This window comes from Equus asinus, chromosome 3 (assembly GCF_041296235.1).
Source record: "Equus asinus isolate D_3611 breed Donkey chromosome 3, EquAss-T2T_v2, whole genome shotgun sequence".
Lineage (NCBI taxonomy): Eukaryota > Metazoa > Chordata > Mammalia > Perissodactyla > Equidae > Equus > Equus asinus.
This window is the reverse complement of record NC_091792.1, coordinates 39,292,799-39,317,423: the sequence shown is the minus strand read 5'-3', so window position 1 is coordinate 39,317,423 and position 24,625 is coordinate 39,292,799. Positions and strand designations below refer to the sequence as shown.

The following is a 24,625-nucleotide window of genomic DNA, read 5'->3' as shown; positions in this document are numbered from 1 at the left end:
AGAGAGAGCAGAAGTACATAAGAAAAAGTTGCATAGCATAAAATAAGTAATAATAAAAGACTTGAGACTGCATAAAGCCAACACAAATTCTTGGCTATTAGGAAGCAGCAGTCACTCGGTTATGAAGGAAAATCTCAACATGCATCCTACATGGGACCCTGCCTGCAGCCTGTTCTGTATGTCACTTCCCTTCTCCTTTTAATGATTATCTGCTGCCATTACTTGACAAGGAAAATGGGTCAGAATATTTAAAGACTCTAAACTCTACTCCCAATGAACTGGGACTCCCGGTTCTGAAGGTCACAGCTAGGAAATAGGGTGACCAGATTTCAAGCAAAAAAAAAAAAAAAAAATTATTTTTTAAGACAAAATTTCCTTTCATTTTGACAGTTGACAGCAATATCTGGATCCCCAAGATACCTTTCCTTGGGTCATTTAGGTTGATGTACTCAGAGAAGGCCTTAGGACAGTGAGCGGCATCAATAACTGAGCTGCTTGTGATGGCAAGAGTTGTGCAGCCTGCCCGGATATCGGCTGCAAGACGGTGCCTTCCAGTGACGCTTCACATCCCCACCACCCGAGGACCCTGGTAGGTGACATCACATCGCCATCCGTTTCTCTCTGAAGTGACGTTCTATCTTACTCCGTCTTCTTTTCTCTTGGAAGAGGATAGGAGGGAACTGAACGTGCAATGCCTCTCTGTTTTGATCTTCTTGGCTGTTTGAAAGAGAAATAAGCTTCATAGGAGGTTTACCGTGTGCCAGAAGCTATACTGGGCTTTTTACATGCAATAAGCCATTTAATCCACCCAACCATCCAGTGAGGGGTTTACCATTCTCTTCATCTTGCAAATTCTAAGAATAAACAGGTTCAGAAACTTTAAGTTGCCCAAGATCACACAGCTAATACATAGTGGAGACAAGATGTGAAGCCATAGTCTCGTACTAGAAAGCTAAGCTCTACTTACGGGCAGGTTTACTTCTAGCCCTTCCAGATGCCATGGACAAAGAAGGATTGTAACAGACTTTAGGGGAAAATGGGGCTCTCATGGACCCCATCTTTTGCACTTGAGGAGCGCCTGCTTCTCGCCTGGTGGGGTGGGAAGGCAGCACTCTTCTAGACAGAGCCCTGCTTTCATTCCTCTGCAGGAGAAAGCGGATCCATGAGAGAGACATAAAGTTCACTCTCCAGACCTTTCTGTGGAACAGCAATATGTTCTGTTTCATGTTTCCTAAGTTATTTGCTGCAGTCAGCTGTGCTAGGTCAGACTCTCAGAGGTGCTCTGGGATTCCAGACAGGGTAGGGGCCGCCACCCTGCTCTCTCTGGCTGGGAAGAATACAGTTCACAAATGCGGAGCATCTGGGGAATTTAGGGGCTAAAAAGAGAAGCTCCTGGCTGGAAGTGGCGAAGATTCCTGGACCTTCCTGGTGTCAGGGGACAGTTTCAGGGATGTTTTACTTTTGCCGTGGAGCTAGTAATAAAGCAGCCATGTATTGACAGTTACTGTGCTCCAGACACTGTATAAAGAACCTTTTACAGGTATTCTATTCATCCATTCCGTCGGTTCCGACAGCATTTAATCCTCTCAACATCCCAAAGAGGGAGGTGTTAGCAACCGCACATTACAAATGAGTAAACAGAGGCTCAGAGACAATAACTTTCTCAAGTTTTCACAGCTTTCGGGTCAAGTCAGGATTCTGAAGCTAATGACTACATCAGACAGGCTTTTCTTCACCTCATACCCTAGCCACCAAATGTTTGGGCAATCAAAATGGTTGAGTTCACTTATAAGGGGAAATGTGAAACAGCACTTGGGTTTGTCCCAGTTACATGAATTAATTCTGTCTTGGGCTTCTGATGGCAGCATAAACCAAAGAGCCCAGAATCCCATGATGAAATTATATCATTAAAGCCCTTGGCAGCTTAGCTATTATTTTATGTAAAACATATGCATGGCTTCTGAGAATCTCTCTCTGCTAGAAGACAGGATGAAAAAAGTATTAGTAATGACAGGAGTCTATGCTATCATGCCAGTATTTATGTGATGTTATTGATCAGAAGGTTGCTTGTTTGGAGTCTGGAAGGTAAACAGAGTTTCAAATTCCAACCCTCGATTGTGTAAAGTAATGACCAACCCTGCTCACGGCCATGCAAATTAAGGATCTCTGAGACCCCAAACCTCCAATCACAGCCCCAGCACACCAACATTCCAAACACGCCTCTCTCCCCAAAGAGAGCCTGGCTCATGCCGCAGAATCTTTTCAGAGCCAGCATCAAAGGCTGCATGCGGCTCAGTATTTGGGACATCTCATTGCGGTCACAGAAGCAACGTGGGGAGAGGTCAGGGAGGGCAAATAACTAAATAGTTTTCTCCAAAACGCCATAGTTGGAATTCCCTCTCCTGGTCTGGGTTCCCTTGCGCCCCCCTCCCCTGCTGCCACACATCTCCCAGCCTTGCAAAGTCTTCTGGGCCCAGCGCCTGGCGGGTCCCCCACCCCACCCACCTGCCGCACAGGGCATTGCCCAGCCCAGGCATAAAAGAACTTTCCTCCCGCAGCGAAGGACTGAGCTTGAGACACACCCTGGCTATCTATAGAAAAACCCTCTAGGGGTTCTGCTGACAAGTCACTCGAGCTCCCTCCTTGGGCTTTATTATGTCACGGGAACCCTGAATGGAATGCAGAGGATTAAATTCCAAGCCCTTCCCTGTCGGCTGGGCCCCGAGGGACGGGACGGGAGCCAGCAGCTTTCTGCCTGCCTCAGCGGTCATCAGGGCTCTCAGGTGCCCCCTACTGAATATTTTTGTCCCTCTGTCCGCTACACCTGCAGCAGCTCAGTGCAATGGTCCAGGGCTTCTAAGGGGGAGGCCAGGGGGGCTGCAGGCAGCTTGGCCCTTTGCTCTCTTACAGCAGCCTGGGGACATGGTGGAGTAGGGTAAGAATACAGACTTGACTTTTGGAGCTCACCATGTGGATTTGGGCAACTCTCCCTGGTCTTGGTTTCCTCACCAAAAGAAACCCTGGCACATTGAATAGTGAATCTCACTATTCCCCTAACCACAGGGGGACGTTAGGGAGCGGAAGCTGCAGAGGTGGTGAGCCCCCAGCAAGCGCTGATGGGGGACTTGGAGCCCCGACAGCAGTCACAGTTCCGTGCACCTTGAGTGATGATGGAAAAGATGCCAGAGCGAGAAAACTCTTCATGCGTGGGCTACGGCTTTTCAAAGGGAAGGAAGTTGTCAGGTTACTTAAACCTAACAACCCTATGTGTTCATCATCCGGAATGAGAAAGTTATGATAATGCCTACTAGATGGGTCTGTTGTGATGAATAAATGAGTTAATTCATGAAAAGGGCTTCAAACAGTGGCTAGTATGTAGTAAGTTACCTATTCTGGTTTTATTATTATTATTATTATTATGTGAGTTACCTATTGTTATTGTTGTTATTTTTGTTTTTATTACAAAGTCCCAGAGCTTTTACAGACACAATGCTTTGAAAAGACCGCTAGTGTTGGTAACATTTATGACAGACGTGCCAGTCATTCTGCTGAGCATTTTAAAGAATCCATCATTCCAGACCCAGCCCTGTGCAGTAAGTACTATCATTTCCATCTTTTAACAGTGAAGGACCTGAGCCTTCAGTGACTTGCCCCAGGTCAGAGAGCTGGTAAGTGACCGGGCGAGCTGGGCCATTCCTCTCCCATCAGAGCTGGCCCGGGCTGGATTCCTGTTTGAACTTGCACATGCCCTTGACCTCTCTGGGTCTCGTATGGAGATAAAGGGCAGCTAATAACATCCGCTTTATTTCCTTTGCACGATTGTCTTGAGGAAAGTACTGTGCGAACAGAAATTCCACCTGGAATGGAAGGAATTTAATCTTCACACAGGAAGGTAAGTCAAAGAAAGGAATGTAGAACTTGGGCGGTCACAGGGAGCCTGCATCTTCATGGCACTGTCCTGCTCCTCTCAGAGAAGGAGAAGGGACTGTGGAGACGATGGGCACACATGGTCTAAGCCGAGAGCCTAAGGAGGCTCCTGTAGTCCTGGGGAGGCCACCTGCGCTGTGGAAAGTTGAAGGTTCAGATCCCCTTGAGCCTTTCGATTTGTGTGTACGTATGCACACACACACACACACACAAACACACACACACACTGATGCTCTTAGCTCTCAGTAATAATGCATCACTGGGCTTCCACCTTAGCAGAGTAAGTAAAACACGTAAACAAATAATAAATTATGCCTGGGCCAATGGGGCATGGAAGCAGTAACTATAAAATACTACCCAGGGGAGAGAAAGTTTATTGAGACTGTGATAGAACACCCCAATCTCATTGCCAAGGACATTATTTCACACCCAGAGTAACCTGACAGGGTTGTTACTTCTTGAAGGAGAACTTTGTCTTTTTCCTTTTTCTTAAACACCAGATTTCTTTTTTTTCTTCAAACAATGCCAATCTTTCCTTCTGAAGGGATCTTGAAAAGCCGATTTTTTCCATTATTATGCAAAGGACGCGGGTTGCACAGAACGAAGGAATTCTTGATGCCAAGACTTAAAGTACCTACTGCTGATTTGGCAAGGTGGGTGTCACATCTCTTCCTCTGAAGGCCTGTAGGTGGGATGTGGACCTTGGTTCCTGGGTGGAAGAGACCTCTCTGATGGCCATGTCTCCTGTTGGCCCTGGGTTGAGCGGTGATGCTGCATAGCGGACTAGAGCAGTGGCCTACAAAGTGGGGGATCACACACAGAGAGTGCTATCCCCAAACTACCCATTGGAAGTGAAGAAAGAAAGTATTGAAATTTTTTATATTTACTTTTATGTTATTATTACAAAGTCATATTTGCTATTAAAAAATTCAAATATATTTAAAAGTAGAATAATATCGTAAACTTCCTCTATACACACGCAACCGTCATCCAACTTATCACGGCAGAATTGTCAATTCATGGCTAGTCTTTTTTCCTCTATTCACTCCCCTACCTGCCCCATCCCCTCCTCCTCCCACATTATTTGATGCAAAGCCCAGACACTACATGTTGCGAAAGGCAGTCTTGTGCATGAAGTCTTTTGACTCCCCTGGAGCACTTCCTTACCAAGAGATAGAGAGTCCACACAGCCTGTGCCGGGCTTATTACCTTGTGTGGGAATATCGTTCCCTATTGTAGGTTCAGTGAATGTTCCCTTATTCTGCTTAAGCGTGTACATCAATGGCCCTTCCCCCTTCAGTATGTCAGACCCCATGGGGGAAGGGGTGAGGCCCTTCTGCTCTGAGAGGGATGCATGTAGGCCAGTTGTCTGTGTCGGCTGCTGGGAGAGACCTGATGGTCATGGGAGACCAGTGCCCACTATTGAAGCTGATATTACTCTGTTTCTTCTCTATGTAAGTAAAGAGTTGTTCCATCCAGCATTCTCCTTGGTGACTCCAATACTAAGATGCAATAGGCAAAAGTGTTCAGAGTCCACCCCTGGGATTAGTAACCAGTGCACAGTGCTCTGCTCCCTGGAATTGATCACCCATGCTCTGTGTTCTGCTGGGCACTCTATCATTACAGATGTAAATATTTCAATAGACAAATCTAAAAAACGAGTCTGTAAATAGGTCCTCTCTCTTTAAAGACATAATTACAATACCATTATTATACTCCAAGGGCATCAACAATAATTCCTAAACTCTTTGATATAATCGAATATCCAGTGTTCATGTTTCCTCAATTGTCCTATAAGTATTTTTCTACGGTTTGAATTGGGATCCAACAAAGTCCACACATTGTGATGGATAAATATGTCCCTTAAGTCCCTTTTAATCTATTGGTTCCTCTCTCAATCTCTTATTCTCTATTTTTGCAATATTTTTGCTGAAGAACTTGGATTGTGTTTTCTGGCTAGTCTTCTACAGGCTGGATTTTGCTGACTATGTTCCCCTGGTATCATTTATCATGTGCCTCCATCCCTTGTGTTTCCTGTAAATGAAAAGTCAAGAGGCTCCATCAGGTTCAAATTAAATATTTTTGGCAAGAACACTTGGTAGATGGTGTTATGGACATCTATTGGGAGAACATAATATTTGGTTGTTTCTTTTTTTGTGATCTCAGCATTCTTCAATGATCATTGCCAAATCCTTTAATTCACTAGTGGTTACAAAGTGTGGTGTTCTAATTCTATCTATCTGTCTTCATTTATTAGCTGGAATACTTCTGTAAAGAGAATCTTCTTACTAGCTATTTGCCAACCCTGAGGCACAATTCTTACAGAAAAGGCAGGAAAATGCTTCTTTTTCTTTACCAGTTTTCAAAATAATAAGTTGATCACCAAGTAGTCTCCAAAAGTGTTCACCAGAATATTTTTTAGTATTATTGTAAACACATGAATTTGAGTATACATAAGGTGGTTTAACCCATTGCAATTGCTCAAAGTGTCTTATTTTTGGCCAACGGGAACCTATTCAAGTTGGCTCCTGAGTCCTTTTGATATGATCCCAGTGATAATTGATAGCTTCCTTGCTTTCTGGTATGACAAGATGGTCCAAGCTCACATCTCAGACTTCTTCAAGGAGCTGGTTCATTTTAGGGGGAATGGTATTTAGAGACCACAATCTATACTTAGGTTTACATTATCCTTTTATTTATATTTTTTGATGTATGTTTTATAATGCACATAACATATTAATATTATGGTAGATACATGTACTTTATAAATGACAAGCAAACAAAGATACACGTATTTCCTGAAAGGGATACTCAACACAGAAAGTTTAGAGACTGCTTGTTTGGTGCATAGACCTGGGAAATATGCTTGAATTGTGATCCTGGGCCTGCTTGCTTTCTAGCCATTTGGTCTTAGTCAAGTTCTTTTTTCTCTCTGAACCTAAATTTCATCAGGTGTAAGATGAGCATAGTAATAGCCACTTCATGGAGATGTTGTGATAAACAAATAAGATACATGGTGGATAGAGATAGACAGATACATACATACATACATACCCTGGCCTCACTCAACAAATGGGAACTATTCATAGTATATCAAGCAAAAGATCAATATTGATAAAAGCCCTCTTGTGTAGAAGGTTCTGTCTGCCCTCAAAGAGCTTGCAAACCAGAGGAATAGAGAAGCACCACACACCGGGAAATTGACACAGCATCCATCCTTCTAGGGGCTTGTTGAGCCATATGAAGGGTAGAGCTTTTGGAAGTTCAGAGGAGAGAGCTCTATGGATCCTGGAGAGGTCTGGAGATCTCTATGAGAAACATGGGACTTTAGCTGGGCTCTGAAGCCTCGCCTGGGGAGGTGGCAGTGGGACAGGGTACGCAGGGAGGACACTGTGGGGTGCAGGAGATGGCCAGGTTCAGGAAAAAGAGGAGACATCAAAATAACAGTAGGAAGAGGAGCTCCCAGAAGAGACAGTTCCAGGAAGGGATGGTCGTTCCACGGTCCCATCCCTCCACCGAGGTGAGTGGGAGGACAGAGAACAGGACCCTGTTGCCTTTATGAGATCCATTTTGTCTCTTGGCAGTGGAGGGCAGCCAAGCTGCAGCTGAGAGCGAGGAAGCCACGGCGTGTGTGAGAAGACTCTTAGGGGCTGGTTTGTAAAAGAACACAGCAGCCGAGGCTCCAGAAAGCTGCAGTGCAACCCAAAAACACATGGACTACCCTGGCTGGTGGCGGGCATTCCTCAACCAGCAGGGAGATGCTGGAGGAAAAGGGAGACTTTCCAAATGGCTCTGATGACCCAAGCCCCAAGAACTGCCAAGACGAGGCTGGCAGCAACAGAGCAAACACCAGGAACAGCTGAAACAGCGCTTGCCTCGCAAAACCTGGGGAGAGTCTGGCTCCCGTTGGGCTGGGCTGCAACAGGAGCCCATATTGTTGGAGGCCGATCACGTGCCAGGCACTTGAGTTGTGTTAAGCACTTAACATACATGCTCCCATTTAGTCCTCATAGTGAGCCTCCAGGATAGGTAAAGCGTTCCTATTTAACAGACGAGGACACTGAGGGTACGAGACGTCCAGCACTTTATTGAAAGTTAAACACAAACAGGAGGTGGGATTCAAACTCAGGTCTATCTCTAAAACCTTTCCGCTCTCTTTCCACTACTTTTTCCACTACTATGGACTGTCCCTTAAAGGGGTGATCAGATTCATTCAATTAGCACATAATCCACGGTTACCCATGGTAGGAGCTGCTATTTATTGAACATGTTTCCTGGCACATTCTGCATCTTTTACGGGCATTAGCGCATTTAGTTGTCTCATACCTTATGAAAGGTATCTCATTTTGGAAATTAAGGCACAGAGAGGTTAAATAATCTACCTAAGGCCACACAGTAGGGACAGTGTAAGGATTCAAATGCAGGCAGTCTGGATCCAGAACCTACATGTTTGACCTTGAGCTGTATTCCACCTCCCAGTGGTTGCCTGTGTTTCCTTTCTAATGCAACAGAGTGCCCCCTGGAGAGGCACTGTGCATGAGTGGGCAGGAAGGCTGGCTCCTGGAAACAAGATGTCAGAGGTGGCAGGTGGCCATTCTATGCTGATGACATCTCTTTTCTTGCAGTGGCAGCTCTTATCCAAACGTGAGGTTCCATTCCTTTGGCGCTTGCTCTGGGGGTCTGAGAAGTCTGAACGTTAGGGGTAACAGTGCATGTCTGGGCGGGGGCCCAGCCAACTACTTTGGTGTCAGAATTTTCTTTTTTTAATTAAAAACACTTCTTGGGAGGTTTTAGGAGAACACAAGCAGGTAGTGTTAGGAGTGGAAAAAAAGTCTTCTTTGTCTCTTGGGGACTGACTAAGAGCAATGCCTGTTCTCCTGAGATTTGCAGTCCAATTTATCTTCCTTAAATGACCACATAGGAAAATGATCACAGCAGCAAAGCGACATTAGAAATGTGAAATGGATAAATAAAACCTTGGGTGAGCACACTGGCCGCTGAAGCCATTTGAAAAATGGAGATCTGAGGAGTACACAAACTGAACTGGGACAGGCCTTGGGGAGGAAGGCAACAGAGCAAATGTCAGATGTTTGTCTGGACCAAAAGAGAAACTGGTGCATCCAAGCCATCAGGCCGACGCGGGGTTCTGTCTTCGTGAGCAAGGCTGAAAGTTTCTGTAGGTTGTTTCTCGCAGTGGTTACAGCTGCTTTTACTAGGGACTGAGAACCGTGGGGCATTCATGGTGGAAGGGGCCTTCGAGGTCACACTTCAGAGTCTGCCCATCTCACTTTGCAAAGGAGGAACGAGGCCAGAGAGATGAGATGACATGGCCTGATATTTTATAGGCATTTTCTTGTGGGATGTTTATAAAAATCAAATCATTCATCAGATTGGAATGTAAGCTGAAAGCAGTAGCAACCTCTGACATGCATGAACCCGACTACATTCCAGATACCGGGCAGCCTCCGTGAACAAGCCTTCGTTTAGTCTTCGCAAGAACAGGACGAGAGCGGTACCCGTACGGCCAGTATTCTCAGAGCCGAGGACCTGGAGGCCTGGAGCGATTAGTGGCTTGACCAAGGTCACACTACTGAGAAACGTGGCACCAAATCCCGGATTCCCTCTCCTTCGCCTTCTGACAAGAATAGGGAAATGGTAAAACAAACAGGGTATACCTCCTGGGATAGTATTTTACAATTAAAAATTATTATGAGCTCTATGTAGTAACATGGTAAATGCTCGTTATATAGTGTTTAGTGAAAAATGCAATACCCAAAGGTGTAAAATATGCAGAAGAAAAATGAAGTAGAATGCTTAAACACTAACAGTAGCTGAGTAGCATGGTAAGCTTATTTTTCCCCCTTTTAATTTCATGTAATGTGGTATAGGTCTTTTGTAATGAAAGAATGAATATAATCTTTTTTCTTAAAGGACTAGTACTATACGCTCAGAATCGATAAGGAAAAGGCTAAAATGAATAGTAATATATTTTCCTTTCCTTGGCAATAAAAGCTAATAAGTAATTGATTTGCAGCGTGAACTAGAAGACCATTATACAAGGTCCATACATAACACAATTCTCTTTTCCTATTTCATCAGCTGCAACAAAAACTAAAACTCAAAGAACTTAAATTTTGAAGCTCCCCGATTTTTATGGCTTGCATAGCCTGGTCTATTAATAAAAGGGGATGATAACTTTCCTATGTTTACCAGGGTAGTGATTAATCATTCTTTCCTTCTGCCTGTGATTGAGTCCCAGCCAACATCGAGGCCCACGGACATGTTGGGTTGGACAGTTCCTTCCTGTCCACTCTCTCCTTCCACACGTGGAAGCTCAGGCACACAGAGGTGAAGTCACTTGCTCAAGATCTTGTGAGTCTTAATACTTAAATCCTGGATGTAAACTCTATGCTCTCCAGGGGCAAGGCCCTTTCAGTTTTGGGCAAATCCCAGCGTCCAGAACAGAATCCTTTCTTTACTAGATGAATTCAAGCTTCAGTGAGGGGACGGGATGAAAAGCACAGGGCTGGCCCCATGGCATAGTGCTTAAGTTCCCATGCTCCCCTTTGGTGCCCTGGGTTCGCAGGTTTGGACTCCAAGTGCAGACCTACACACTGCTCATCAAGCCATGCTGTTGCGGTGTCCCACACACAAAATAGAGGAAGATTGGCACAGATGTTAGCTCAGCGCCAATCTTCCTCACCAAAAAAAAAGAAGAGCCCAGTTCAATAAACACAGGCAATTACAGTAGCTCACATTCACTGTGCACTTTCTAGGTGTGTCAAGCATGATGCTTAATGCTTTACGGGAGTGATTTAGCCCCTAATATAATCTTGTGGTGGGGGTAATAGCATCAACCTTATTTCCATGCTGAGGAAAGTGAGGCTCAGGATGGCTGAGCCACTTGCCCCAAGTCCCATAGCTGGCTGGTGACCGGGCCAGGACTTTAACCTGGACTGCACGACTTCAGAGCCAGTCCTCTTAACTCCTGTGTCTTAGCATTAGCAGGGACTCCCAGCACCGACTCTTGCCTGTGGGCAGGTTTCAGTTCCTTGAGAGTTTAGAAACTCGCCTGAGGTAAGAAGGGGAGCTTGACTGAATGCCAAATGTCTGCAGTCCTGAAGCATGGCCAAGGCCATTTGGTGGCAATCCAGTAAGCCTTAAAATGACCACCTCATAAACCCAACCCATCAGTCCTTCCTCCCCTCTCCTCCACACCCGAGCGTGCCTAGGTGTCGGCCTCCTGGGCCCCCTGCTCTTGCTGACTTAGCACGGCCACCTGTTTTTAATAGAAACCATATTCAGATGCAAACTTGGCAACTCATTTAACATTCATTCAACAAGCCCTTCACGTTTCAGGCCTATGCAAGGCATGAGGTAAGGATAGGGGTGCAAAGTTCTTCAATGTAGTATGTGACCTCAAGAATTTTAACTTCTACTGGCGATCTTTTACTTTGAGCCAGAGGATTCTAAGAAGCCTGATAGGGGATGCCTTTTGCTGTTGCTCTTTAGAGTGAGCAGTCACACTCATAGGTTTGCTGGAGGAATTATGCAAATATTTATGTATCCTAATATCCAGCACGGAGGCCTGAAGCTCCCTGCTCTGAATGGCCCAAGTTCTATTTCCTCTGTTAAAATTAAGTGGCCCTGGCTGAATTCAGGGTACACTGTGTTAACCAGTCAATGAGCAGAGCTGGAAAATCGGTGTCAAAGGAAAGGAGAAGAAAGCAATGAGCAGAAGTGCGGTGAGCAACGTAAGGACACACATTTGGGGGCAAAGGAGTCAGGAATGGGCTTAAGCCAGTCAGATCTGAGTCAGATTCTCGGCTCCTACCAATCGCAAGCTGTGTGACCTTGGCGAGTCCTGCAGCTGTTCTCAGGTTCCGTTTCAGAATCACTAAAATGATGTACTAATACCTACCTTGCAGGGTTATTAGATTAGTGATAATAAATGTCAAACGTCTAGCACAGTGCCGGGCATCTTGCAAAGCCCAATGTGTGGTAACTGTCATGATGATTTACAATCACTGGGAATTTCCACTAACACTTGGCTTGTCTTAGTTGTAAATTAAGTTAAGGACTTCCAAAAGTGAGGAAAAATAACGTCTTAAAGCAAAATCAGCAATCAGCTGAGCAACATGTAGGAAGGATCTGCTGGGGAGATAGCACTCCTCCTGATTCGGTGGGGTTGGAAAGCAGGGAGCGCTCCGATGCTTGCTTTTTCAGCAATGGTGAGAAAATAAAAATGCAAAGTAAAATGAAAACAACTAAGAAAGCTTGTTTTCAAAACACTAAAGAGTGGAGAGAGAAAATGAAATCACCTTCACATTCCAGCTCCAAAGGCAAAAAATAAATGAACGTGGATATGCAGGTATCACCCAGCGTTGATCATCGAAGTATGCACTAGAGCCAGGTGTACTAGTTAAGGTCATGCAAGCTGCTGTAACAAACTCCAAAAGAAAATGTTTCAGCTATCAGAGAAATGCAAATCAAAACTACAATGAGGTATCACCTCACTCGGGTCAGAATGGCTCTAATTAACAAGACAGGAAACAACAAATGTTGGAGAGGATGTGGAGAGAAGGGAACCCTTGTTCACTGCTGGTGGCAGTGCAAACTGCTGCAGCCACTATGGAAAGCAGTATGGAGTGTCCTCAGAAAATTAACAATAGATCTACCATATGATCCAGCTATCCCACTGCTGGGTATTTATCCAAAGAACTTGAAAGCACAACAGCATAAAGATACATGCAGTCCTATGTTCACTGTAGCGTTATTCACAATAGCCAAGACTTGGAAGCAACCTAGGTGCCCATCAAGGGACGAATGGATAAAGAAGATGTGGTATATATACACAATGGAATACTACTCAGCCATAAGAAATGATGAAATCTGGCCATTTGTGACAACATGGATGGACCTTGACGGTATTATGCTGAGTGAAATTAGTCAGAGGGAGAAAATCAAATACCGTATGATCTCACTCATAAGTAGAAGATAAAAACAACAACAAACAAACACATAGCAATGGAGATTGGATTGGTGGCTACCATAGGGGAAGTCGGGGGGAGGGAAAAAGGGGTGAATAGGCTCACATGTGAGGGGATGGACTATAATTAGTTTTTGGGTGGTGAACATGATGTAATCTACACAGAATTCGAAATATATTATGATGTACATCCGAAAACTATATAGTGTTATAATCTAATGTTACTGCAATAAAATAAATAAAAATAAATAAGAGAAGAAAATGTTTCTTTCTCATGCCCATAAAGTCCAACAAACTGGGAATGGGAGGGATGTGGAGGAGGTCTCTGCTCCAGGCAGTCCTCAGGGCCCAGGCTGGCTGAGTCTCTGTCATCTTCAACCTGAGGCTCCCAGTTCTGCCCTGGCATTGACATCCAGCCTGCAGATGGGGGAAGTGGACAGGACTGAATGTGGCAAGTTTTTATAGGCCAGGCCTGGAAGCCATGCCTGTCGCCTCTCCCTCCACACTCCATTGGCTAAAATTTAGTCACACGGTTATACTTAATTGCAAAGGAGACTGGGAAGACAGTCTCTCTGTTTGCTCAGGAGAAATGAGTTTGCAGAACAGCGATCAGTCTCTGCCACCCAGGGCGTGTGCCAGCTCCGGGGACACTCCTCGCCATGTTTGGGAAACCTAAGACCTGTTCTTCCTCGTCTTCATTCTTGCAACTAAACCCGATTATTTAGCATTCATGGTACTACAGGCAAATTTCAGCACAGTAACAAAACGGACAGGAGAATAAAAGGGGAAAAAAAGATAATGAGGACTCTAAAAGGGAAAAGTCAAATGAAATTTACAAAAGAGGGAAAAATTGACATTCACCCTTTCTGCTTACGCAAGATTCTGAAGATGAAGCCTCTAAGAAACTAAGGCAGAATCCGCAGAACGGCATCAGCAGATTTTGCTGCATTTTGACAGAGCTAAATTTAAGCCAGACCTTGCTTCTTTCCCAAAATAAGAGTGTTTGATTGATTGTTTTGATGTTATGATTTCTGGATATTGTGACTCGAGCCTACATCCCCAAATGGCACCATTTGTAATGATCACACCTTGTTCTGGGAAAGCTCAGTTCTTAGAGCTTCTGGACCTCAGAGGAATGAGTTCCTTTATTGGCATAGCTGAACCAAGTACCCAGTACTCTTGTTGGTCTGCCACTGGACCAGTCTCCATTCTCCTGTGCTCCGTGTGGCTTAGACCAAAAGAGGCTCAGGCTGAAGCTTCTTGTCTCACCTTCCACACCCTTCCACCTTCCTGCAAGAACTCTGCCTTGGAGTTCATAACCTCTCAGCTTCAATTTTTTCTTTATCATGATCCACAATAAGCAACACATTTTGCATTTTGACCCAGTACACACACACACACACACACACACACACACACTATTAAAACAAATTTCTTGAAACATTCTTTTTAAATTAAGAATGATGCTTTCAGATAATTTCTGTTTTATTCTATTTCATTCCATTAAAAAAACAAATAAATGCTGCATAGGATCTACTAAATTGTTTAGGCAAACCATCTTTCCATGGTTGTAATCTCTTAGCCTCCCCAGTCACCAGCCTACATTAGCAGAATTAGGTTTTCTCTCCTCAAGGTCAGTAAACTTCACCTCTGCTCCACCTAACCCATATTCTCCACGCCCTTGGCTTTTCTCTATTTCACCTTCCAAATCCGTGACTGCAATATCTCCTCGGACCTCAGCCCCCCGTTCTTCTAGCCCCCCATCTTGTTATGCCCACATTACCTACACCTCAAGCTTATCAGGAGCTTCAAACCCTAACTCTTCCATTGGCTCCCCTTTAACAGAATCTTCCCAGTTTTGCTTCCTCCTCAATCTACACAAACCCTAAGATCACAACCTCCTGATCTGCTGACCACTCCACCACTTGGCGTGAGGTATTTTGGTTCTGTCCTACTGATAACCAAGCCTGCAATGTGGCCATCAGCCCAATGGGCATGGCTCAGAAGATGTAAACATTAAGTCTGGGCCAGGTCTATCAACTTGAGACGATGTCTACACTGACTCACTGCGGCTCATTTATTCCTTAGCCCACATGGTCTTCCCACTTCCAATCCCTCTGCACTACTTTATAGATGGAGAAATGCAAAGCATACTCTTTGGGCCTCATTTTATTCTCTCTGCAGCATCTGAGACTATCAACCTTCAGAATCTCTCCACCATTACTTTGACGACTCCCTCTTCCCTGGTTCTTCTCTTTCCTGTCTTGCCAACTCTTTTTCAAGCTTCCTCATAAACTTCTTTTCTCTCTACCCCTCAACTGCTGGTATCCTCAAGTTGCTCCCCTTCTCATCACATTCTACAAAATTCCAAGGCAAACTCGTCCACATGCATGATTTCCACTACCATATAGATGATGATGATGATTCTCACAAATACATCCTAACCCTCAGCCCTTTGTAGGTTCATATCCACTGCCCACTGCACCCCTCCACCTGGATGTCTCATACACCCTTTCAAACTTAACATGTCCCAAAGTAAAGGTGGGTCCTTAGTGCTCTCCAGCTCTCCAGTGGTTTCCCATTGCACTTAGAAAAAAAGTTCATAATTATTACTATGCTCTTTCAAGCCCTGGGTCTAAATGATCTCACCTCTAGCTCCCTCCCGCACCTCATCAGCTAGACTTTCCTATGACTCACTCTACTCAAGCCAAATTGGCTTCCTGGTTGTTCCTCCAATAAGCCAAGGATGCACTTATCAGAGGGCATCTGTCCTGGTTATTCCCTCTGCCTGAAGTGCTATTGCCCGAGATCAGATAGCCACAACCCTCCTCCCTCACCTCACTCAGGTTTCTGCTGAAATGCCATCTGCTCACAGAAGCTTCTCTGACCAGCCTGTCAAAAATAGCACTCCCATCACTCTCTCTCCCCTTACCCTGCTTTACTCTTCTTCAAAGCAGTTATCACCACCTTACGTGAATGTGTTTATTGTCTGTTTCCCATCACTGGAATGTAAGTTTCTTTATTTAGCTGAATCCTCAGCACCTAGGACAGTACTTGAGACCGTAAGAACTCAATGAATAATTGATGATTCAATGAATAATTTATCTCCTCCCCCTCTCCTGCCCCTTGCCCCCAAACGGTGCTTTCACCAGGATTCTAGGTAAAGGATACAAATTTTCCTAATCATGGCCCAAGCCAGAAGTCTGTCCTTTGGCCTCATCACCCCCCTCTCCTCTCCACCTACATCCTCTCTGCCATGCCTCCCAGTGACTCTTTCTAACTGTCTCCTCCTGCATTTGATCTCTCCATCCACTCTGCTCTGGTCTTGGTTCAGTGTCATGGATCCTTTGGCAAATTTGATGAAAGCTGTTGGTCCTCTTCTCAGAAGAATGCTCACGCGAATACCACATTTTCCACAAAAGAGTTTCTGGACTCTCCAAAGCCCAGTGAGGACGTGCCTCCCCAGGTGCCACCATGTCCAAGGAGAAAAATCTCTGGCTCAGAGCCTCCTCATTTCTCACTTGGATAACTTTGGTGTCTGCTACGGTCTGCATGTTTGTGAATGAGATCAGCACCCTTATAAAAGAGACTCTGGAAAGCCGGTTCGTCCTTTCCTCTGTGGGAGGTTACATAGAGAAGACAGTCATCACTGAGGAAGCAGGTCCTCTGCAGACGCCAAATCTGCCAGCACCTTGATCCTGGACAGTCCAGCTTCCATAACTGTGAGAAATAAATGTTTGTTATTTATAAACCCCCTTGTTTATGACATTGTTAGAGCAGCCTGAATGGACTATGACAATGTCCTTTGACAGTTCCCCCTGCCACCCATCCTACCTCTCTTTCAATCATCTCCCCACAAGAGCTGCACAAGCAATCTTTTAACAGTGCAGCTTTGCCCGTGGCCTCCTATGGTTCCCCTGACACTTGTTGATTGTCCTCCATCACCTGAGGAATAAACTCTCTAGTCCTCTGTGTAATTTCATGGTGCTGCTCATTCCTCCAGCCTCAGCCCTTTAGTGATCCGCATCCACACTTGGCTGGAGTCATTCTGAAAAGCCACTCTCTCATACATCCATGCCTTTGACCACAATGGTCCTTTGCCCTTCCTGGCCCTTGCCTTCCCTCTGCTTGGCTACGTGTCACTCATCTTCCCCCAAGCAGCACAAGGATTATCAATAAAGTGCTCCCTGATCTCCGGAGGCTTCGCTGGGGCTCTTACATCAGACTACATTTGGTCGTTCTCTTGTCCATTTTCCCCTATCAGATGGTGCATCACTGAGGACAGGGGCTGCCTTGTTAATCCCTGTGACACATAGTAGGTGCTTGATAAAGGTATACTGAATGACTGGATGGCATGATCAGGTGAAAGGAGAGAGAGGGGGTAGCAGCACGTTTTGGATTCATGTAAATGATGCAGGTGTAACTGACACAGTTTCTGAAATAGGAAAATCCATATTGACAGAGGAGATAAACCAGACAGTTCTTCCATTCACAAAAAGGATTCACCACAAGGGGCCTCTAAATAGTGGGTGCTTTCACCATTCTATGTAAGTGCTTGTTTACAGATCATTAATCATTTTACAAAGAGGCCAAAAGCTAAAGTGCAGCCAATTGGAGCCTTTAGAACTGAATCATGAGGCTTCTGAAGCTACTTTGTAAGTTAACAGGAAGACGGATTCAATGTTAAGCTATTCAATTAACACAGAACTTTTCTGGAAGAGGCCAGAGAGAGAAAGAGAGGGAGGGAGGGTGGGAGGGAAAGAAGAGAAGAACCACCGTAACAGAAGCAACAATTTTGTGAATTCGATCTGAAAGACCCAGGATCTGCCTTTAAACAAAGACATCTTTACCCTTTTACAGGGCAGGGGGATGGGTGGGAGGCTCCAAAATGATTAGAGACCTGCAAGCAGGCCTTCGCAGGAGTCAGTAAAGACAGTTCTTAATTTATAGCAAAGACAAGGATACAGGGACGTCTTGTCTTGGCCATCATTGTACACACAAGTTGAATGGATTTACTCTGGCACAAACCCGAAAGTTCATCCATCTCTTCATCAAATATCAATTGAGCACCTGAGACATGGCAGACCACATACTAGGCACCAGAGACAAAATGCTGACCAAGGCCTGGGCAATTCCTTGCTGTCAAGGATCTTGCATTTTAGAGGGAGGAGCAAGCAATCAATCAGCAAATGAACAAGATAATTTCTTCCAGTGAAAGTGGCAGCAAAGGAGTAAAGAGGTGATATGATGGCAATGATGGGGACCAAAGGAGCCTCCCTAGATAGGGAAGGCAAGTGAGGCCTCTCTGAGAGGGTATCATCTGAGCTGAGCCTGGTGAATGAGAAGGAGGCAGCCATAGAAAGACCTGGAGAAAAGCACTCCTGGAAAAGGGACCACCAAAGTCCAAGGCCTTTAGATGGGAAAGATCTAAGCATATTCCAGAAACCAAAAGGAGGCCACTATGATTGGAGTTCAGTGGAGAGACAAGGATTGGATGAAGTTGGAAAGCAGATTTTGAGAACTTTGTAAAACAAATAAGAATTGTGGAATTATTTTAAATGCCATGAGAGGCCATTGAAGGGATTTCATCCTGAGGTGACAAGATAGATTTACTTACAAGTAATAATTCTGGAGGCAGTGTGGAGAATAGGGTATATGGGAAGAAGAAAGAAGCTAGAACACTAGTTAGGTGGCACAGAACGGTTGTGGATGATAACAGGAGTGATCTCTCTAAGGTCCTTTCCTTCTCAGACATCCTGTGGCTGTTACCTGGTGCCATGGCTATCAAGGTGGAGCTCTCTGCTGAGGAGATCTGCTTGACCACAAAGCTGGGCAGAACCGTGCTTGGGCCATGCTGTGATGATCACAGACCCATGAGTTTGGGGTGAAAATTCCTATAAATCAATCACTTGAGGAACCCAGAAGAAATGCATTCTGTGCATTCTAAAAGTTCCTAGTCTTGGAGCTAGCTCTGCTGCATCTTGCCTCTCACTTTTGTCCATGAACACTCTCTTGGAGATCCTCTATTTCAGGTGTTAGAGGATAAACTGAGGTATATTAAACATTTCAAGAGCTTATTTGAGAAAAAATCCATTCAAATCAGGTAGAGCCAAACCGGAAGTGGTTAGGAGTGCTCCACCCACCTGAGCTGGGGGCAAGACTTGTAGAGAAGAGTGGAAGCAAAGCAAGGAAATGATGTGATTGGCTATAGCTTAAGGGGTTGCCTTATTTGGGAAAGCCAAGTTGGCTGTTTGTGATTGGTTGTCCTTAGGTTTTGATTTCTTAAACTTGGAGGTATTTCAGGCTTAGGTTTTGGTTTGCTGACATAGGCTACTCAGTCTAATGGCCTCTTTGTTTAACTAATTTAACAGGGAATAACATCCCTTGTCCAGCCAGAAAACAACAAGACATCAAGACATGTTGCAAACTGACCTAAGTCAGTTGGTTATTCACATTTAGTATCTATTTGGTAGCTGATGGTATCTCCCAATTGTTAGAGGAAGGTAAGGGCTACAGGTCTCCTCACCAACAACCTCACAATCAAAGCACATCTAGGACCAGATTCTGCCTCACATACAGGCGTTTATTAGTGAACGAGCACAAAAACAGTCATATGATCAGGTCAGTAAGCTCAGTGCAGTTTCAGCTCACTCTCATCTAGGCACTCAAAAGATGCATGAAAGTCACCCTGAGGGAGATGTGACAATATCCCATTGGAGCATTCACTTACCTAGACCGGTGGTGTTCTCAACTGGAGCAGATTTTGTCCCCCAGATTTTTCCCTCCACACAATTTCTGAAGATATTTTTGTTTCTCACAACTGGAGAGGTGCTACTAGAATCTAGTGGGGAGAGGCCAGGGATGCTGCTAAACATCCTACAATGCATTCCGTCAATCCCCAGGGATTATATGTACCCTTCCTAAATAAGTATAGACTCAATTTCCCTCCTCCTCTCTCTTCTACTGCTCTAGTACGGACCTTTAGCATTTCAGACAAATCCTTCTTCCCACCAGCCTCCCAGGCTCCCATTCCCTCTGCCCCAGTCTCCCACCCTGCCATCAGACTAATCTTCCCAATCTGGGACTGGTGCCCTATTTTTCTAAATTCTCCAATGGCTCTTCACCGCACACTAAGCTAACTCTTCTCTTCCTCTCCTGCCTCATCTCCCTTGGGCATCTTGTTTCAACCTGTTACGGTTGCTTTAATATACCAAGCTCTCCCACACCTCTGTGCCTCTGTACATGATGTTCCTCTGCCTGCAAGGCCCTCCTTGTCCCTCTTTCATTCTTTCTTCCACCTTCCTAGGTGCCCAGATCTTGAGTCTCAACTCAAATACTGCCTCCTCCTTTGGCTCCTCCGAGTTGTCTCTGGGGCTCCTTATTGACCTTGCCCTACTCTGTAAAAACCACATGTCACAATTGTCTTTTCGTACTGTAACCATTTACTTGAGTGATTGTGTCCCTCTCGAGCCCTAAATTCCTCTATAGCAGGGTTGTGACTAGCTCATTGGGCCCAGCATGCTACCTGCTACATGGCAGGAAGCAGCTAAACATTTGTTCAATGAATAATCACTTTCTGTGCCCTGGATTGCCTGTTTTTGGCTTTCTGTTTGTTTTGTTTTTTAACAGATTTTAGGTCTTTCAAATTTTCAAGGAATAAAGTGATACAAATGAGGAATTGTGGTTTTCAAATCTCAATGTGCCTAAGAATCATCTTGAGGACTTGTTTAAATGCAGATTTCCAGGCTCCAAATACCCAGGGAGTTTTTTTTAATTAATTAATTTTTAAAACTGAGATATAATTCCCATATCATAAATTTCACTCTTTTAAACTCTTCAAGTCAGTGGGGTTTTTAGTACATTAACAAAGCTGTGCAATCATCACCACCATCTAATTCCAAAACTTTTTTATCACCCCCAAAATAAACCCATATTCATTAGCAGTCACTACCCATTCTTCACCCTTCCTTCTCAGCCCCTGACGCTCACTGAGCTACTTTCTGGTCTCTGTGGATTTGCCTAGTCTGAATATTTCCTACTGACAGAATCATTCAATATATGGTCTTTTGTGTCTGGCTTCTTTCACTTAGCATAATGTTTTCAAGGTTCCTCCATACTGTAGCATGTTTCAGTACTTCATTCTTTTTTATGGCTGAATAATATTCCATTGTGTGTATATATGCCACATTTCAGTTATCTGTTCATCAGTGGGTGGTCATTTGGATTGTTTACACTCTTTGGCTATTATGGATAATGCTGATATGAACATTTGTGTACCCACTTTTGTACGGACATATGTTTCTAATTCTCATGGGTCACAAGTAACAGCCAAAACTGTTTTTCCACCGCTGCTGAACCATTTTACATTTTCATCAGCAATGAATAAGGGTTCCAATTTCCCCATATCCTCACCGAGATTTGTTATTGTCCATCTTTTTTATCATGGCTATTCTAGTGGGTGTGAAGTGATAACTCTCTGTGGTTTTGATTTGAAATTCCCTAGTGAACTAGTGATGTTGAGCATCTTTCCATGTGCTTATTGACCATTCATATGTCTTCTTTAGATAAAAGTCTATTTGAGTACTTTGCCCATTTTTTAATTGGGTTGTTTGAGTATTTTTGTTGTTGTTGAGTAGTAGGAATTCTTTATATATTCTAGATATAAATCCCTTATCAGAGATATGATTTGCAAATATTTTCTCCCATTCTGTGAGTTATCTTTTTATTCTCTTGATAGTCTTTTGATGCACAAAATTTTTAATTTTGATAAAGTCCAATTCATCAACTTTTCTTTTTATTTCTTGAGCATTTGGTGTCATGTCTAAGAATTCATTGCCTAATCCAAGGTCACAAAAATTTATGCCTATGTTTTCTTGTAAGAGTTTTGTACTTTTAGCTCTTACATTTAGTTCATTGATCCATTTTGAAGTACCTTTTGTATATGTTGTGAGGTAAGAGTCCAACCTCATTCTTTTGTATGTAGATATCCAGTTGTCTTAACACCATTGTTAAAAAGGCTATTCTTTCCCCCTTTGAATAGTCTTGACACCCTTGTAGAAAATCAATGGCCCATAACTGTAAAGGTTTATGTCTAGACTCTCAATTATGTTCCATTGATATATATGTCTATCCTTATGCCAGTACAACACACTCAGATGGCTGAGGAACCACATTTGGAAAAACCTTGGTCTAAATTATAGTTGTTGTGAATAACAGCTAATCCAGAACAATTGTTGCCAGCCAGACTGAACATCAGAATCATTACAAGGGTTTCAAAAACAAAAAATCCTGATCTCCAGCGATCCCTCTCCCATTGTTCCCCTGTGGCCCTCTGCCCCCCTCAGGTTTTGATTCAGTAGATGGCCATGAGGCTCAGGAACCTCTTTTTTTGTGTGTGTGAGGAAGATTGGCCCTGAGCTAACATCTGTGCCAATCTTCCTCTATTTTATGTGGGATGCCACCACAGTATGACTCGACTAGTGGTGCTAGGTCTGCGCCCGGGATCCAAACGTGCAAACCCTGGGCCACTGAAGTGCAGCACACGAACTTAACTGCTATGCCACCGGGCCAGGTCCAGGAACCAATTTTCTTAAAAAGCCACTCCCATCATCATCCAAAATTGGGAATTTGTAGGCCAGGTGACCATTTAAAGTCCTTGCCAAAACAAGGGACCTATAACGTTAGGAAATATAAGGTGGAAGTTTCACCCAAAAACACCTTAAATGATCATCTTGTATGTATTTGGCTGTTAGAAGCATCTCTCTGATGAAAAAAATCTGAAGATTATTCTATGAAAAACAACTGAAGTGGAAGGGCCAGTACTGCTCTAAGATGTTTACATTGGGAGGACATAATCCACCACATTTCAGTACTAATTCAGATGTGGGACCCAACCCAAGGCCAGGCACAATGGTCTCCTTGGTGCTCCCACACCCTCGTGTTATCCACGATGTGTCTGTCTCCCCTCTACAGTCTGGGTCTTCTCGAGCAGAAGTAGGATCTTTTCCTCTTTTGACCCCAAGTGCCCATCATCGTGCCTGGCAAAATTGCAGGTATTCAATAAAACATCAAATTAAACCAAACATGTTCTATATTTAGTCAAATGCATAGATAAGGTCAAATAGCAGGCTTTATGCAAAAATGTTAGATATGTGGTACTTTGAAAATAGAACTGGGAGGGAATTAAGCAATGGGATTAAAAAGATTATTTTTTAAAAAACCAAGCAATTATTTTTGCACCATATTTATCATTTTAGTCCCCACCCACCTGCCTACTGACTATATTTCTCAAGGTCTCAGCAGGAAACAGATGGCTCTTCAGAGTTAAGTGGAGAAACTATTTACAGAGGAGTAGGCAGACTTAAGGGGACAACAAGGAATGAAGTTCCTGGGTCTAGCAACAGTGAGGTGTCCCAACCATCCCTAGGCCTAAAGAGGCCGGGGGACAGAGCAGGGTGGCCACATCCTAGTGAGAGCTGGAACCTTGAGAGAGGGCTGCACAGCAGGACCTGTAGCCACAGGCATGAAATGGGCAGGAAACGGCAGAACATTCTTCTGGAAGGCCAACCGAAGAACCACCAGCACACTCACCCATGACGAACAAGACGACATGGACAGATTCAACAAGAATCCATCAGAAAAAAAGAAATTCAGGGAGCTGAGGTGCAGCAAACCTGTCAAGCTTCTTAGTCTGTGGCTTGTCTGACTCTTTGTGGAATGTTGGGCTTTGACTAGTTCATTCTTCAAATACTTGAGTCTTTTTATGTTGTAAGACACTGTTTATGGCACTGGGGATACAAGGATGGATAAGACACATTTCCTGCCTTTAGCAAGTTCATGACGGGCAGCGGGGGACATAGGCAGGTAATGACAATACAAGAGTGCAGTGGTGGGTGTATTGGTTCCCAGAGCTGCCATAACTTGCCATAACAAAATACCACAACCTGGATGGCTTAGACCACAGGGAGTTATTGTCTCACAGTTGTGGAGGCTAGAAGTGTGAGATCCAGGTGTGGGCAGCGTTGTTCCTTCAGAGGCCTGTGAGGGAGAATCTGTTCCAGGCCTCTCCCTTAGCTTCCGATGGTTTGCTGGCCGTCTTTGGCAGTCACTGGCTCGTAGAAGCATCAGCGCAATCTCTACCTTCATCTTCACATAGCGTACCCCCGTGTGTCTGTGTCCAAATTTCCCTTTTTTATAGAGACACTAGTTGTATTGGATTAGGGGCCTGTCCTCCTCCAGTATGACCCCATCTTAACTAATTACGTCTGTAATGACCCTATTTCCAAAGAAGGTCACATTCTGAGGTACTAGGGGTTAGGACTTCGACTATCAATTCCGGGGACAGAATTCAACCCATAACAGTGGGGATAGGCTCAGAATATCATGGGAGCACATACAAGATGGTTGTGGAGGAGGAATGAAGGGAAGGCAAATTATTTGGTTGTGAAAGATGGGTAAGTGTCAGCCAAGTGAAGAGATGAGCGGCCAGAGGAGGAGGACGAGGCACTCCAAGCTGAAGAGAAAATGAGACAGCACAGGTTACTTGTGCTGCTGGAGCAGAAAAGGCAAGGCTGCAGAAAAGGGCCAGCAGCTCAGGTCCCAGAAGGCCTTGTATGACCTGCAGAGAGTCCAGACCAGAAAGAAACAATGGAAGGGTTTTAAGCAGGGACTTGACAAGTCCAGTTTCACCTTTCCAAGGGGTCACTCGGC

The 24,625-nt window shown here is 44.4% G+C and overlaps 1 long non-coding RNA gene across 2 annotated transcripts in view; it reads right to left on the bottom strand.

Moving 5' to 3' along the window:
- Positions 1-397: 397 nt before the first annotated feature.
- The window catches only part of LOC139044959 (uncharacterized), a 71,410-nt gene continuing 47,182 nt past the window's right edge, over positions 398-24,625 (bottom strand). Inside the window, exon 3 of one of the 2 annotated variants that reach the window (XR_011502444.1) lies at positions 398-717. This is a non-coding gene — a long non-coding RNA (uncharacterized lncRNA). Of the gene's footprint in view, positions 718-14,419; positions 16,637-24,625 lie in introns of those variants that run through there. The other variant, XR_011502443.1, reaches the window with a different exon arrangement.